Source organism: Sinohyriopsis cumingii, chromosome 16, assembly GCF_028554795.1.
Source record: "Sinohyriopsis cumingii isolate HCF-2022 chromosome 16, ASM2855479v2, whole genome shotgun sequence".
Lineage (NCBI taxonomy): Eukaryota > Metazoa > Mollusca > Bivalvia > Unionida > Unionidae > Sinohyriopsis > Sinohyriopsis cumingii.
In genome coordinates this window covers 32672186-32682350 of record NC_142976.1, presented here as the reverse complement: position 1 = coordinate 32682350, position 10165 = coordinate 32672186, and the positions used below count along the sequence as shown (strand labels likewise).

Sequence of the window (10165 nt, the reverse complement as noted above, 5' to 3'; positions counted from 1 at the left end):
TAAACACCATAAAACAACAAAGCAAACCTAGCTATATATACTAACATCACAACAAATCATAAGTTTAATCTGCTTTAGGTGTATTATGCTACTTTGAACAAACCACAATGAATAACAGTTTCACCGAAAAAGTTGCAAGAGCCAATTATCTATGCTATTATGTCGTGTAGCCTCGGATTTTTTTTCAGTGCTTTAAATTATTATGATATATATACTCAAGAAAGAGAATAGCTCGTATCCTCGGAGTCCATATTAGGCATCGGAGTCATTAATATATTAGCAAAAACGCCATTTGTTGAGCCCTGTTTGGATTTATGCTTTACTTTCTGGTCTATTTGATTAAATCAACGCAAATCTCTCTCTCATATATATATATATATATATATATATATATATATATATATATATATATATATATATATATATATATATATATATATATATATATAAGAGAGAGAGAGAGAGAGAGATTGAATAGATGTACGTCATTTTGGGTTGTTGTTATCGTTGTTGTTGAAAATAATGTTGCTTCTAGCGAGGTGTTCTCTGGATGTAAATTGTTCTTGCCACGATAATCCCTAATCATAGAGTATTTATCTTATGCAAAACAAGAGCAAATACGACTTGTAATATTTACATTAAATCTCTATCACATCGTAATAGTCAAAATTGAATAGAAAAGACTTTACCATTTCGATCCTGAACTAAAGAATAAATAACTTGAATTCTTAAATGCAAAACCTTTTTGTAACAAACTCCTAACTAATAAAAAAATCTCATCTTTGCACTATTACTGCGTGGCGCGGAATTTTACAATCATTTAAAGTGAGTTAAAAAATTCAGAGAATTCAGCTTGATACGAAGTGATATATTACAGCTAGCAATCTGACACAATTACAATATTGAGACATTCCATTACATTCTGTCAGACATCTTGTTTAAACTTATGTCGTTTTTTAAGCAAACAAATTGTTTCTGACTCAATCACGATATGGAGACAAAGAAATGAAATTTCCATTCACACAGAAATACAGAAGGAATCTTTTTCAGTCATATAGAGACAAAGAAGGAAACTGACAGCCATATAGAGACACATAAATAAAATTACAGATATATATAGACACATGAAGGAAAATAACAGTCATATCAAGACATAGGAATGAAACTGACTGTCGTATAAGACACAGGGAGAAAAAAAATTAAGTTAAAAATCCAAATCACACACACATGCACACAGACACTTTTGTGTCTTACTGATACATTTCTTGTTTAAACCCTTTACTTAGGCTAGCTTGGTTTGCAGAACTCATAATGAAAGAGGGTAAGTCTTTTTTTTTCAATAAAAGTATCTGAATAATTTCCATTCCATTTAGCATGCATGCCAATGAAAGGCAGTCAGTCTATCTAGGGCTATGTTAGACTATATCTTTCCATTTCTAGTTACATCGGTTCTGCGTTAAATAATTACCAATATCGACATTCTTGAAATACTTGCAGTTCATATCATTTTCTATAGTGATTGCCAATCATAAACTCCAGATATAGTTTGTAATGGATTGATTCAATATCTCACCTATAATCCTCAAAACTGGTGTCTGTGATGAAACAGCGGTCTCCACGTCTGTTTTGTATGCTAAACAATATATGTTCCGACTACGGTTCTCGGGTGTAGGTGTTATAATATAAAATATATTATTTCTGCAATAAAAAATATTTTAAAATATACTAATGTCATAAAAATTCAACTTGATCCAGAAAAAATTATTTGCGATTTTGAATCATTGCAAACACGTAAATTTGAGAATAGATATACACTACCAGCATAATACAGTTTCATAAAGCTCATCCAACAATCTATGTTCCAATCTCTGGCTGCTGTGAAAGATACGGAAGTTAAAAAAGTCGTGACTCTCTCGAGCGTGATCGAAAACATTAAATCAGAATTAGCTCACGAATACGAAATGAAAGAAATTATTAACACGCGCGTGAGGCACTTAACAAAGTTTATGTCAGATCGTGAAAAATCAAAACAATGACAAAGTTATTAGTGAATGTAGTGACGAACGTGAAAATAATAAAGTGGGTTTTGAAATTATTGACCTCACTGATGAAAATGAAAGTTACTCCAGTGTCGTGGTCAATTATCCTCTAACTTTTATTCGACCTGAGAAATTTTTTTAAAAATCCGTTATAAATATATTTGTTTGTTATTTGTTATGACTTTGTCTAGGATTAATATCTTAAAGAATCTGTTTTAATGAGATTTTCACTATTTTTATTACTATTTACCCCATCAAAATTATAAACTCTAACTAATGATCGTAAAAAAGAGTAGGTTATAACATATTTATTTGTTCCTTGACCTTCAAGGGTAAAATTATTATTATGTAATTTTTGTTTCTGTTTTCAGTAGGATTTAAAAAAAAAATTATATCATATTCCCCGTCAAATTATAAAATCTGACTGATTTTCTTTCTTTTTAGTAACATATACCCCATCAAATTAAAAAATCTGACTGATTTTCATTATTTTTTGTATTATTTATCTGAAATCTGAACAAAAAGTAATTATATAAAAAAAACAAATTATGTTAAAATATAGCTTATTTCTCCTGATTAAGAATCAATCACGAACGTGAAGATCTATGTTCTGACACATACATTTATATTCAGAATTTTATTTCGTAAATCAAGTATTTGTCCGGATTGGTCAATAAGTTTAAAATGTGTTCTTGACAATAACGGATTATGACAACATAGACAAACATGATTAATAGGCTCTTGCACAATCAAACATCCAGGTGCTACTTGATGTGTAAATCTATATCAAATATATCCTGTTAAGCCTGACTGGATTTTTCAAGATCCATTTGATAGCTGCTATCAATTGCATCACATACAAGATTGACTGCGGTTGTTGATGTTATATTTACAATTCCTGGTAAAATATGTCTGCCGCCACCGTACGGATCATTATTATTTTTGAGGAATATTTGATGATGGGGTTATTTTTTTATGCATCAACGATTTGTAGAAAATGTTCATTGATAATATCATTGACCCTTATTATTAATTCGTCGGTATTAAATCCTGGTAGTACATAGGTTAATAATTCCGCTTCGGTTATTTTATAATGATCAAAAAATAATTGTTTAAAATATATTTTCCCACATGTGCTATCAAAATACTACTAAATACTACTATATTTAATAAGAGCTTGGTTAGCATATTCAAGATCTGATACAATTTGATTTAAATGTATTGTTTAAATGATTTACATTTTACATCGCTATTAGGATACTCCAAAATATAATTTTTAAATGATTTTACCAATGTCGTTGACATAGTTATATGTTCAATTTTAATTCTATTTACCAGTGATCTATTTCTTCTTCATTATGAACATAATCTATATAGCTTATTGGATCACGTTTACGTACCGTAGGAGGGATATAATTAAGATCAGGATATCAAGGCCACATTATTTTGATATTGTGGTTCATTTATAAATTTTTCTTCGTTAATAGCGAAATCATCTTGTTGAGGTTCTGGATGTCCTTGATAAAAGGTGTTATCCTAACACATTTCTGATTGTTGATTGATAAATATCTACAACATAATCTAGAGAGTTCATTTCAATTGCAGCTAATACCGTTGGTTCGTGCACTGTTATAGCTATTTTGGGTTCTTTTCCTGTTACAGATTTGAATCTGCACAGGAATTCATCATTGATTTGTTCGATTTGATAATTACCCGTGGGAATTCTGACAACTTGCCATTTAGGAGTTCCATCATCTTTATTTTTATTTGCAAATACCAGTGAATTATTTGCTGGTAATCCACCAAATGATTTTGATCTGATATTTGGCCAGCTGTAATATACTCGTCATTATGCTAGCGCTAGTTCTTTCGCTGAAATTGCAGTTGGAAAGTTAACACTAAATTCTGGATTAGCTGAGCTCACTGATATCATGGTTGTTTCTGACGGAGTTGTGTTAACAACATTCTGCTGAAAAAGCTCGTTCGGAGTTGACGTTCTTGATTAAATTCTGATTTTCTTAATCAGACGTGGAATTTGTCAAACTTATTCCTTCGTTGAAAGGTAATTGATCACGCATAAAAACACCTCTAAAAAATTTTATATTTAATTTTTTAGCAGCATTAAGTAAATCAAAATTTGACATTGGAAGAATTAACTGAGTGTTCATGGAAGTCTCAGACCTCTTCCGTACCGATATGGAATTCCTGTAAGTCTTAGATCTTTGCCTCTTTTTTAAATCCTTTACCTATTACCTTTTCTGCTAACTTATGACCAGCAAATCCAACAAGTGCAGCTGCTTTTGCAACAGATGGAGCTGCAGCGGCTATTAACGCTGGTATACCTGCAAGAAGTAGCAATATAATGCCTAATGTAATATACCTCTAAGAAAGATGAAGTTGAACTCAAGTTCTTGATTCCTAAACCTTATCAAAATGTTTGAGTCTTGGTTAATGACAATTTGTTTGGACCACCCCTAGAAATATGATCTTTTTTAACGCTTTTTTTGTTCCGCATTTACTTGCAAGTTTTGATTGTAATTTGTTTACTTCACCGGATGTCAGAGTGACATTAACGTGACTATATGACATTATAAACATTGTGAGCGATTTAATTACATGTTTTATACTGGAGCATCAATAACTCATTCGTCCACCAACACCTTCATGTACCATTGCTTTTTCGCTGAGTATTGCTCTGTAATTAACACTATCAGCTGGATTTACACGAGCTCGAATGTGAATATCAACAACAGATTGTCTGAATAAATCTAAATGTTCCAACGAAAAGTAATAGCTTGGATACATATTTATAAAATCTAACTGTGTTATTTGTAAACTAGTATCAAAATTTTGATCACGCCCCATAAATGTCATCAAACGATGATAAGCACGTGCTATGTAGTTATTTTCAAAATTTAAAGTTATATCTTCACTAACTGCAAGATTGTCAAATATCATATGACAGCATTCTTGATTATCTAGTCGATCAGCATTTTGTAAAGCGATGAATATAATTCGTGGTGCAGAAACTTGCTGTGATGCTATCTGCCATGTAAATAACCCAGCAAAATTATATTGAATACAGTCCGTGGTTACTGTTAACCACGATAACAATGATTTTCCGCCTGAATTTATAAAATTAATTAATCTTTCTTCTTCAGAAATTGATGGAGTCATTACTGGCATCCACAGTGAAAGTTTGAATAATATTACTTTACCAGCAGCAGCAGCGGCTGGTCGCCAGATAGCATCATTATCATTACCCTTTCTCACAAGTAAACTGTATGTTTTGCTCCAAAGATAACTACCCTGACATTTCTACAAAATCCAGATATGTGTGATAATGGAATTGCGCATGAAAATCAACTACGACCAGCTTTCAACATTGATGTACGTATAGCAAACCCTAAATTGTAATTGTCGTTGATATTCTGTAACATCAAAAAACCAGTGCTGGGTCTGCCTATCATTCCAGCTGGTTCTGGATTAGTCACAGTAGTTCGTGGTACTTGTACTCTTACATTTTGTCTGGGATCAGGATGATCAGCGTTATTATTGGCAAACATTATTGACGGACCAGCTGATTTTGTATAATCATCTGAATATCTTGCTAAATTTATTATCGTTGTAGCAACATCAACGTCTTTTTGAACTGTTTGAATATTTCTTCCATCAATCATGTATGTGGCGATATCAAACAATGCCATATTACAGTTGTTAACAAAACCAACTAGGGCATCAGCTCCATATGCTGTATTAAGAGGGACATATGTTGCAAGCTCTCCTTTTACTTCAATAAATGGTTCAGCGGGTAAGCAATATCTGCTTGTATCTTGAACTTGTAGTTCGATTCTTCCCCATGCGTTAGGTACACGTGCGTCATAAGAATAAAATTGATAATAGCGTATAGATTCATCTTTGAGAATTGGTGCATCCATATCGAACGCTGGATCGGATATACGTTTAAACATCTTATTATAACTATCTTCGTCTAACACGAAGACCACTTCCTGAAATAAAACTTGTATCTGTCGGTATCATTACATTAGTCAATTTTGTAGGAACGACTTCACTAACAGCCAACTCTGCTAGTTTTTAATTTACAGCTTGATTTATTATTTTATGCATGCATAATTTCAGAGCTGGGTAATTTTACTGGCGGTTGAGGTTTTCTTCGTATTAATCGAGCTAATCTTTCTTTGATTGTCGAAAATGCTTTGCTAGCAAGATTACCAGCAGTAATGATACCTTTATCCAGAATAACATCAATAGCCTTCATACCGTGTTCTTTTATAAATGTTATTACTTTTTGAGCCGTTCTTAAAAAAAAAATCAACAGCATCACCGGGTCCATCTCTGTAAATCTCTTTGTAAGTTGGTAATCGTGAGTTTACTACTCTGACAACTACATGCCCACGTTAAGTAGTGTGTATAATCATTTTTGTAAATTACATACTGATTAATTAATTGTTTTTAGTCGCTGTAATAATCATCGACAATTTCATTAATGAGAGAATAATAAATGTTACAATCCATAACATCTCCTGTAAATAATCTTCGACAAATATCCGAGATTTCAATAAAAATTTCTGAAGAATTATACCCTGTGCGTTTTCCTCCAATCAGAATTTACGATGGCAAGAACACTGTCAGGACAGAATCCCAATCCACTTCCGGCTTTTGGTTCAGGTATTCCCAACAGTTTGGTAAGAAAATCTTCATTATCTTCTTCTTGTAATCGCTGTTCTTCTATTTTTCTTACTTCATTTTTAAATATTTGAACATTAGTGTCATAAATTCTGAGAGAACTTTGATTAGTAAAGATGAGATAAACTTCTCTAACCCAATCATCTTTTTTCAAAGATTTAGTTTGTTTTGTTCTTGCATATTTTTCTATATTATCATAATTTGCAGCAATATCATAAACTTGTTCTGCTCTTGCATTCGCGAAAGCATTAAAACATTCAGTCGTAAATTTATCTTTAAGAGCAACTTCAGTTTCTGGTTTTTGCTTTTCTATTTCAAGTTCAGGTTTAGGAGACTGGAGGGTTGTGATTTTCGTTGCTGCCGTTCTATTTGTAGCTGAGGTGAAGGAAGCTGATATGAAGGTTGCGGCAGGAAAGGTTCTTGTTCCAGTGTTTCATCATAAAGTCTTTATTTTTCACTAACAAAACTTCTCTATTTTAGATCATTATATCTAGATTGTTTTTTGTTGTAATATGTACAATATACCCACTTGATGAAATCATCATCATTTACACTATCATGACCAGGCTTTAAATATTTGGACTTATTAAAAAATACCCTCTAGTGTCTTCATTGGCAAAACGTTTTCTTCAATATTTTTTAGTTCTTCAATAAAGTCATCTCTAAATTTTATAATCAATTCAATATCTTCTTTTTTACTTTAGGTTTAGGTGCAAGATCTTTTTTATTTCACTAATATCTTCAAGTATTTCTTCACCTACAGATGGAAGCTGAGGCCTTCTGTAGCTTCTTCAACTCTTTCAGTAACTTCTGTAATATGTTTAAATAATTTTTCTGTACCTTCTGCATACTTAACCTTAGATTCTTGACGTTCTTGTAGTTTTTGTTTGAGAGTGTCACGAACAGACAGAAACGTTTTGATTGCTTCTAATCTTTTTCTAGCCAATCTAGCTGTGTGAGACTCCGTACTCGGTGTCATTATTGATTTAATAATAATTTAATTACTCATATATTTATAGCATCAGAGAGGGTGCGACCTCAGTGAAACGTCCCGTGGTTCAACGAACGCACATACAAATTAAGAAAAAACACGAACTTCAACGATTAGGTAACCCTCCCAAAAACTAACCCAATTAGAGAATTTCTCGGTAAGTTAGAAGCTTCGGTTTGACGTTATTGACCTTATTTTTTCGTTTTCGTAGGAAGCTTTATTTTTTCAAAAATGATGTTTCAGCAAAAGGTCTGTTCACCCTCTCTGCTGCTATTGTTAAAGTCAAATTGTGTTGAGATGGAGCCTATGTAATACACCCATCACGATAACTTCAATTTTGTTAAAATCAAATTGTAACGAGTGGGACCCTGTGTCATACATCTATCACTTAAAACTATCTAATTGTTTTCCAGTTTTTATTGAGCAAGACTTGGTGTGATACGGCCATCACGAATTGCTCTAATTAATCTATTTTCTCAATTTAATATGAAACAATCCCAATCAAAGCTTTTCAAAAACTCTGATGCCGTTTGCTAAGAATATTACAAGGGATATACGGAGTCAATAAATACATTGTTTAACTTAACAGTGCTTTGAATATCTTTCAGATATTCCAGCATTACTTTTTCTATCAAAAGTTTTCCTGGATTAGCTCCCTTATCAATAGCTTGCTTTTCATACCAATTATGTACTTAACACTGGTTTTTTAGCTTCCCCAGAATGGATGGGACAGTTGCTATCACACTTGATAGGAATCTTTAAGAGGATATGCTCTCATCAAAGTCACTTCTCTACCAAGGTTACTGATTCGTTAGCATTGTTTTCCCCTAATAGCTCTTGTAAAGAAATTTTGTAATAGTATATGAAAGTAACGTTGAGGTGTGCCAACATTCTATTTGTGCTTGTTGCATATGCAAACAACTTGTACATATATCCGACCGTCCTCAAGAAGTACTTAATGGCTATAGGACAGAACCAAAATATGGAAACCACTTTACTAGGGTGAAATGATTGATCGATATATCTATGTATCGATACTTTTTCCATTTTGATACCCTAATCGATACAGGCGATAATGCATCAACAGAAAACGATAATGCTACTTTGATCTTCAACAGTTGTGAATAATTATTCCCCGTTTTATTCTCTAAATTAATTATTCATATGGGAGAGCCAAAGCACAGACACATACACTCTTCCTCTCAGTAAAACGGAAATCTCTTGACAACGCCCACTCGCCTTCTACAAAATTAAAATAACGCGACTAACCCACGTGGTATGAAATCTGCACATACGCTCAGCCATGCTAATTTTTTATCCTGTCGGCAAGGTTAGCTACTGATAACATATACTAACATAAAGAAGACATTTCACATGTGTTCCTTATTTATGGTTTACTGCTCATTTTATGATCAATAACTGTTTTACGCGAAACTTCTCTGTCGCATCGAAGCTTGTCTACTTGGATCGAATTTGATGGCGAGTGGACAGGAAAATAAAATTAATCACTGTTGATATGGATCTCAAATTAACAATTAGAGACATAAACCTAATAGGCTGTCGAATTTTTACTTAATCATATGCTGAGAGAATTTATCAAGTGCGTATGTATGTATGCCTGAGAGAGAGAGAGAGAGAGAGAGAGAGAGAAGAAGAAGAAGAAGAAAAACATTTTGAGGTGATCCCTCGATTTTACAAAATGGATCTTCATCACGTCACACTGTTTAAAAAGTAATTTTATCACAAAGTTTGTAGAGTCTATACAAAGAGAGGGGTGTTAAGGCACGGATTAATTTTTTCTTCAAATTTTCGTCTTACAATGCAAATAAATGAAGTAAAAGTGAAATTAAAACCCAACGGAAATTATATGCTTATTATTGGAATGAATATAAAAAAAGTTCAGAAGGTTATAGCTGACACAAATAATTGCATGAAATGTCATATTTACCTTCGCGTCTTTAATGGTGGACTCTGCTAGGTTGTATTTGGAAATGACGTGATGAGGACTTCAAGTTCACCATAAATTTTATGAAATAAATATAGATAACTATAGTGAAGTGATTATATAACCATTTTGATTGGTGTATAGACAATTCGACCCAAGACAACTCAACCCAACTTGAACCGAAAATAAGACCATTCAGCCCAACTTGGACCGACAATAAGACCATTCGGCCCAACTTGAACCGACCATAAGACCATTCGGCCCAACTTGAACCGACCATAAGACCATTTGGCCCATCTTAGACCGAAAATAAGACCATTCGGCCCAACTTGGACCGACCATAAGACCATTCGGACTATCTTAGACCGAAAATAAGACCATTCGGCCCAACTTGGACCGACCATAAGACCATTCGGACTATCTTCGACCGAAAATAAGACCATTCGGCCCAATTTAAAAGAACATTCGGCCCAACTTAACATG

General features: G+C 33.0%; 1 long non-coding RNA gene across 1 annotated transcript; it reads left to right on the top strand.

Moving 5' to 3' along the window:
* Window positions 1–5207: 5207 nt before the first annotated feature.
* On the top strand, window positions 5208–7402 carry LOC149780168 (uncharacterized). The gene is made up of 3 exons (XR_016414883.1): window positions 5208–5429; window positions 6666–6745; window positions 7066–7402. It is a non-coding gene; the product is annotated as an uncharacterized LOC149780168 (long non-coding RNA).
* The last annotated feature ends 2763 nt before the right edge of the window (window positions 7403–10165 follow it).